The 8,221-nt window shown below is 32.2% G+C and overlaps 1 protein-coding gene across 1 annotated transcript in view; it reads left to right on the top strand.

Annotated features, from left to right (window-relative positions):
- The first annotated feature begins 221 nt into the window (after positions 1-221).
- Positions 222-8,221, top strand: part of LOC149784902 (uncharacterized) — a 48,814-nt gene continuing 40,814 nt past the window's right edge. The window contains exon 1 of the mRNA XM_089978494.1: positions 222-524. The gene's annotated coding sequence lies outside the window, so the exon portion shown is untranslated. The remainder of the gene's footprint in view (positions 525-8,221) is intronic.

The raw sequence follows: 8,221 nt of genomic DNA, 5'->3' as shown, positions 1-8,221 counted from the left end.
TGCCGTTCCTCGAGCTATTTTTCGAACACGAGCAAGTACTTTCCTTTGTTACTTGTTCAATCAATTTTTGTTTGTGAAACAATCTAGCTCTCATCCGATTCGTGCTTTCAATCAGCAAAGATCAGCCCACCCCATTAACGACTTTATTATTATTAAACCACAGATACCACCAGTCGCCATCGACCGATGGGAGCGACTAGGCGGGTCCCCGAATTAATCTATAAACTTCTATTATTTCGCGAGTGCTAACCTGGCAAGATACATCCTCCAACAATAAGAATATAAAGTCCGTTACTAGCCACTGACGCAAAAAGGCTATCAGACATAACTGAATTCTTTAGGAGAGAGCGTCGTCTAACAGATTGACACTAAACTTAATCGTCCATGTCTCATGATACCTCTTGCGGAGCGGAAGACTGCAAACGGACATAACACAGCAGAAGACGCTCAGTTACTACTTCCAAGTTATTCCCAGGGAACATATCGTTTTCGGACAAAGTCGTTCGACTACTCTAAACGAAGTTGTAAGTAGAAGTATACAGTATTACCTGATTACTTTCCTTTCTTGTATATTTTGTAAAAGTCATCTTATATGAAATATGGCGTCAGAATGAAATGCATGTGGAGTAAAATAATAATTGAGACAATTAGAAAGTTTCTTTGAGAATTGCATATTGTCTCAGATCATGAACGAAAACATAAAGCATTTCCTCATGTAAGTATAATAGCGGATATTTTCGTTAAAATTATCATTCGAAGACAAACTCTCAGGTTTTTTCTCGTTATGTGCTATTCTTTTAATTTCAAACGCTCTAATGCCACTTTACGATTGTGTTGTTTCCTACTCTGAGAGTGAAAATGTGTTATAGACATCTTACTTTTATATACTGTATCATCTCATTTCTGCTATTTTTACTATATGTAAGAATATTATACGAACTCCATAGTGTCACCACCTAAATATACTGTTTATTAACAAAATAAACAAACAAAATAATAATAAAAAGTAAGGGATACACGCAATGTATTTTTCTTGACTTATACTTCAGAATCGATACACTTGGACTTACTGAAAAATTATCCTTTATTAAGTATGAGATAAATCTGAAATATAATGAATGATAGGCTTGATTCATTCATTTTACTTTCGTTCAGGAAACAAATAAATATCTGATATACTTGTTTGCTTTTTATTTATAAAAGGTCAATCATCTGTGATGCAACAAACAATGATGTATCAGTTATTAACTTTCATTAAATCCAAATCGTAGATAGACGAAAATACTTACCCATGACTTTGACATATGGGTTACAACCCTGTTTCTGGGATACAAAATCATTCCGTTCGTCGTGCGTCCTTCCTTAGATTTTCAGATGTTATGATCGTAGAATCTCTCAATTTATCCGGAAAAATCTTGGCAAGCAAATCTAAATTGCGGTTTTTGATTGGCTGAATTTCAACTATTAATTTCATTGTCACTGTGATTATTTGTTCCGAAACGTAATTAATCACCATGGCAATATCTGAATGATCTAAAAGTCCATTCGAATAACTTCAATACCATCCGTGGAATCCGAGTAGGGTTTTCAAATGTTTGATTTTCATTATAATTTCGAGTTATGTCCAAATTATTGATTGCTATGAGATACATTCTATTGAAACGTTACAACGTTCTTATTTGCACCATCTCAAATTGCTGATCTCTGACTTATTGTAGCAGAAGAGATCGTTGAACCTCATTTCAAGAACCTTCAATTGAAGTAGAAAACCATATTGAACATTTATTTCATCACAATAATAGAATTAATTTAATTTAATCAAAGAGCAGTAGATAAATCCCCATGTGATTGATATTTGATTCACTGATCCGATTTACGTCATTTGCAGAACCAGTATACATTCCCGAAATGCATTCCCTGGAGAAATAAAAAATAAAATGAAAAATTGCGACATTATGTTCAATATAGCTACTGTAACTTTATTCTCTTTTAGCGCACGGTAGAAGACTTATCCATGTAGAGAGATAAAAACAACCCAGTTTTTAAAACTTGAAATCGTTGATCATATATTTACTTCTTATCACACTTCTTCAAATCCTGTTGAACCATTGCTTATCTTTGCTTTGGATGTTTAATTATCCAATTTCAATTTTAAGTTCTAATTTTAGTTTTGCTAGACAGAATTGCCTTCTAAACTGATTCTATAAGTATGTAATAGCCAATTTCATTTGACAAATTTCTATCTCACTTTTAGTTTATTTCAATCCGCAAAGAGAATGTATCGTTTGAAACTTATTCTCCCAAAATCAAATTTATTTATGTTAAAATTAAGCACCAACAAATTGTAAACTATCAAGGAATCACGGAACCGATAAATCTGAAATACCAAGCAGAAGAATGTAAAGAGGTAATTTTTAAAATTCGTTGCTATTTTATAGCTAAAAAAGGATTCCATTCTTTGTCAACAAGCAAGTATTCATAGCTCCAGGTTCTGCACACATATCAGGGTTTCAGATTATAAGAAATACTAGTATAATAAATAACAATCCGAACAATGATCGTACAACGGTATAGGAAATAGTACTGTATAGAGTAAAGGTTTGGGAGTTTGGGCAGAATTTGTGGAACTATCCCTGCATACTCACCAACGTTTCTGGTATCAACATTTATATATTGACTTTATTTGTATATACAGTACTTATCCAGTAAACTTAAGATTTGGTCAAAAGGAAAGAAAACGAACAAGTTGAGTCAACTATCAACCGAAATAATATGTGCACAAGTGGTATTATAGATAACTCGTACTCTAGTATGCAAACAGCTTGTATCATAGAGAACCAATGCTAAACGATGAACACAACTAGTAGTAAAGATAACCCATTTTATAGCATGTATAAAACTAGTATTAAAGATAATTCATACTATAGCATGTATACAGCTAGTATTAAAGATAATTCATACTATAGCATGTATACAGCTAGTATTAAATATAATTCATACTATAGCATGTATACAGCTAGTATTAAAGATAATTCATACTATAGCATGTATACAGCTAGTATTAAAGATAATTCATACTATAGGATATATACAACTAGTATTAAAGATAATTCATACTATAGCATGTATACAGCTAGTGTTACATATAATTCATACTATAGTATATATACAACTAGCATTAAAGATAATTCATACTATAGCATGTATACAGCTAGTATTAAAGATAATTCATACTATAGTATGTATACAGCTAGTATTAAAGATAGTTCATACTATAGCATGTATACAGCTAGTATTAAAGATAATTCATACTATAGGATGTATACAACTAGCATTAAAGATAATTCATACTATAGCATGTATACAGCTAGTATTAAAGAGAATTCATAATATAGCATGTATACAGCTAGTATTAAAGAGAATTCATAATATAGCATGTATACAGCTCGTATTAAAGATAATTCATACTATAGCATGTATACAGCTAGTATTAAAGATAATTCCTACTATAGGATGTATACAACTAGTATTACATGTAATTCATAATATAGCATGTATACAGCTAGTATTACATGTAATTCATAATATAGCATGTATACAACTAGTATTAAAGATAATTCATACTATAGCATGTATACAGCTAGTATTAAAGATAGTTCATACTATAGCATGTATACAGCTAGTATTACATGTAATTCATAATATAGTATGTATACAACTAGTATTAAAGATAATTCATACTATACCATGTATACAGCTAGTATTAAAGATAGTTCATACTATAGCATGTACACAGCTAGCATTACATATAATTCATACTATAGTATGTATACAACTAGTATTAAAGATAATTCATACTATAGGATATATACAACTAGTTATAAAGATAACTCATAATATAGTATGTATAAATCTAGACTTAAAATGACTCATACTATCGTATCGACACAGCATTAAAGATAAATAATATTATAAAATATGAACAGTATTAAAGATAAATAATTATATTGTATGATCACAATAGTATTCAAGATAACTCATACTATGCTATGTATACAACTAGTACTAAAGATAACGCATACTATATTATGTACACGGTTAGTATTAAAGATAATTCATACTATAGTGTTTATACAGTATGAATGATAACTGATAATACTGCAAGTACACAACTAGTATCAACGATAACTAATACTATAATATGTGCACAGTATTGAACATAACGCATACTATAGCATGTACAAAACTAGTAATACAGATAATTACCAATAAAGTATTTACTCAACCAGTATTAAAGATAACTCGAACTGTCGAATTACCAAAATCATGATTAAAAATCACTTTTTAAAAAGTATGTCTCTAATATTTAGATCTAAAAGCAGACGGGAAACAGTTGAAAATACTCTTTGACCAAGCGCAAATAGAAGCCAAATATGAGAGTTCTGTTACAGCAAATAATTTTCACACAAATAGTTTTCTTGATTTGTTCATTCTCAGTATTGTGTATGGTATCAACAGTCAGGTTCCGGTTTCACTCGATTTCTCAACATTTTCCCTCAAACTGAGATCTGTATTCATCGTGTCTCAGATACTTCCGACTATATTTGACTTTTTTCTTAGAGGTAGAAAATGTAGAAAAAGTGTAAAGGGTGAAAATAATTATACAGTTTCAAAAATGTACAGCCGAGATCCATTTAACTCTTGAAATAAAAGATGAGGATTGCTATAATTTGAAGAAATTCTTAAATTTCCCTCAGTAACAAAAGTCTCTCCAAAATCAGTCGCGGGTGTTTTGATTAATTTTTTCCTTGATACTTTATAAATATTTAGGAAAAATAACTATTGTAGACCAGGCGATAAGAATGATATTAAACTGACACAATTGGAGGAAAAACATTTCTGATATTTAGTTAATCTGGGCCCTCACCGTTTCGTATTGCAATTAATAATGTTTCTAATTAAGGGAACTGTGCTATATATCAAATATATTATTGTTGACATGAAATTGAACAGAGATTATTTGAGAAGCCTCATTTTCTAAATTTATCGTTAGCTATAGTCATTTTTTGGGTTCTGTCCATCTGGGTGAAGAAATACGAAATTAATCGTCGTACCTGTCACCTGGCACAAGATTATTTATTGGACTCTGATTATGCGATCTCGTCCATCTCTTCTGTTTCTCTCTGTCTTGAACAAGGGATCAGGTTCTATAGACCATGAAAAAACTGCTTTTATGTCAATTATACAGGCTTTATACGTTAATCAAGCAAAGAACCATGCCCCTATGAGTTGCAGAAAGTAAGAGGAGTCATTGGCGGCGAGATGGTTCGAGGCACCCTAGAGCAATGCTCTTTCGTGGCACTCCTACCTAGGGTAATGTTCTTTAGTGGCACTCCTACCTAGGGTAATGTTCTTTAGTGGCACTCTACTTGATACAGATAAAATTTTTAGGTAAGCTGTCAATTTCCATCCTTCTACCCCCACTATATTCTAATTATACGTTTTGTGAAGAATTGTCCCTGTTACTCTAGGGTCGAGGTGAAATACTATGAAATTGCAGCAGCTGCACACAAAAAAGCTCCGGACAGCGTCCCTTCGCCTGGTGCCTAACCACAATCGCCACAACCACGCGCCGCCACAGGGAAGGGCGTTGTATGAAGGAAGACAAAAAACGAAAGTTTTTTCCACTTTAAATCGCCTAAAAAGATATCGCAAAATGAATACTATTTAGTAATTATATGTTTCATAATTCCTACATAACAGACCTGTCAGCTGTGGAACTCCCTTATTTACTTTAACTTAACTCTCTCTTTAAGCTTTAAATAATCTCCTATGCATGTGATTTAGAGTAATCTACTTTGACTGCTTTTATTTAATAATTAGATTTTATAGCTTTCTGATAATTTGCATCATTTGCATCGAAGTAACAGAACGCATCGCTAAATTAAGTAGAAAGTTTTACGATTTATTTCATTTTCAGTTAGACCGTTTCATGTTTAAGAATGAGAATGATTTAATACCATACAAGAGACCTTTACTAACACGTTTAAAACATTATTATACGATTACTTTACAGTTGAGAGTACATTATATATAGGATAGCGACCTTTACTTGGTACATATAAGGGAATATTTCACGAGTGATATGGAATCACTGTATTGTCACAAGTGACGAAACCGCGAGGGACAATACAAATTTTTTGAATTTCACGAGTGAAATATTTACTTATAACCACTAAAAACAAAAGCATAGATTTACGTTTTATTATATTATATATTTTTAAGGGAAAAAAAAACGTCGATTTGCGTGGATTTTTTTCTCCATTCTTGCCAGTGCGAGCTTTGACTGCATTACTATACCGTTACAACGCCGTTCCGAAATTTTACAATAATGATAGGACTTCGACTTTAGAACGTACATATAATGCTTTGCATTGTGTATTTGTCAAATCAGTGACTGCTTTCCTATGAAAATTAATAGATTTATTCTGTAAACACATTTTCTTCGCTGATTGATACACCGAACATTGTGGAAGTTGGTGTACTGTAATATCATCACAGAGCGGTTATACAGCCAGCTATATAATTGGTACCTCCGTTGGAAGCAAGATGTATAACGGATCCTCGTTCTTATCTAAATAAATTAATGTAAATAAGTCAATCTGCATATATTATTGTCACTATTGCATCATATATTTGGTGCTATTGATTATACACATTCGAGATGGTTCGAGAAAACGCTGTATCAATGTCAAAGCCATATAACTCATTTGACTGTTTGTGTGATACAGAGAAACTATTTTCAATCATGGGAAAAAGTTGGTGTAATATTGCTATTAGCAGCATGCCGTCAATTAGAGTATAATTGGAATGATTTAAGTATTGTAGTTTCCGCGTTATCGCCAACGCTGCATGTTCGATATGTCAAATATGGAGCGAAAGATCCCAATCAGAAGTGAATTTGTTACAAGAGTTGCAAATGGGAATTTTGTTCGGAGTCAAATTCTGCTTTTATTAAAAGCCGAAGTTTGCCTATTGACTTTAAACTCAGACTGTCTGCCAGAGCAGTATTGAATAGAGAAATTCTCAAATATATGTGATGGCTTTTGTGGAAAGAAAACTCTCTACGCAAAAAATGACGAGCATATTGCCCATATAGGAATATAATTTAATTTCTCTTGAATAAATTATCGCTTAAAAAGGGTAGACTTTTTTCTTTGATCAATATGAAGTGCCGCTAATGTAATAAACACAAAATCTTGGAGAGACAGTGATAAGACGGATACGCAAGTTACTATTCAATATTATTTTAGGAACAATGCTGACTAGTTTTCTAGTAACTGTTTGTAACCATGCTTTATATTATGACTTGTACAACCAAATTCATGGTATTCTAAGTATTTTAAGTATCTGTTTGACACGTGCGTTTGACTGTAGGGTTTTACTAAACATCAGAAGAAGAGATTCAAAGACAAATGATCTTAAAAGCAGTTTAGGAAAAAATAAACCATGCAATAGCAGCATTTCAAATTGATCAAAGAAAAAAAGGTTTACAGCTTGGCAGGAACCGTAGGTGCGTATGCAAGTCTGCTAATTTTGAAGCTGCTGATTTTTTTTCTGCAACCATTTTTAAAACTATGTAAATGATTTTGAGACTTCACCAAGTTTTATTCAAAAGACTATAATTCTAATGGTATGAATGCTACATTTTAACAGATCCATACTTCAGAGAGAAAAGTGCAAAGAAATGTTTGTACTCGATACCTTCTAAAAACCACTCATAATGTCCATGCTGTTCAATTATCTTACTACGCCGTATACTACTCTTATGACGTTAATGTCTCTCAAAATCTCTTCGGTAATTCCGGAATCATTTATCCAGTCGATATGTGGACTTAGAAATGCATTTGGATAGACCAGTATGAAAATATAATTCAATTACTTTGGAAACTTTCAGAGTGTGCAAACCTTATTTGCAATACGATGTTTCCGTTTTCACTTATTTTGATAACAACGTTTAATTTCCATTTTTATAATAAAGTTTAAATTTAATAGGCAGTGGTAGATCTGCTGGCTCAAGCCTTAAAGTTGATATGTTTTCCGTTAGGTTGCCTTTATAAATGAGGTAACAATAATAGCAGGCGTTTATGTAAAAAGGTTTAAAATGATCAACTTGCTGTAGTAGTGGTGTTTCCAAGCAGGTTAGAACACCACCAAGGGA

This window comes from Sinohyriopsis cumingii, chromosome 13 (assembly GCF_028554795.1).
Source record: "Sinohyriopsis cumingii isolate HCF-2022 chromosome 13, ASM2855479v2, whole genome shotgun sequence".
NCBI classification, from domain to species: domain Eukaryota; kingdom Metazoa; phylum Mollusca; class Bivalvia; order Unionida; family Unionidae; genus Sinohyriopsis; species Sinohyriopsis cumingii.
The sequence above is the reverse complement of the archived record's forward strand: the minus strand, read 5'-3'. Positions and strand labels throughout refer to the sequence as shown.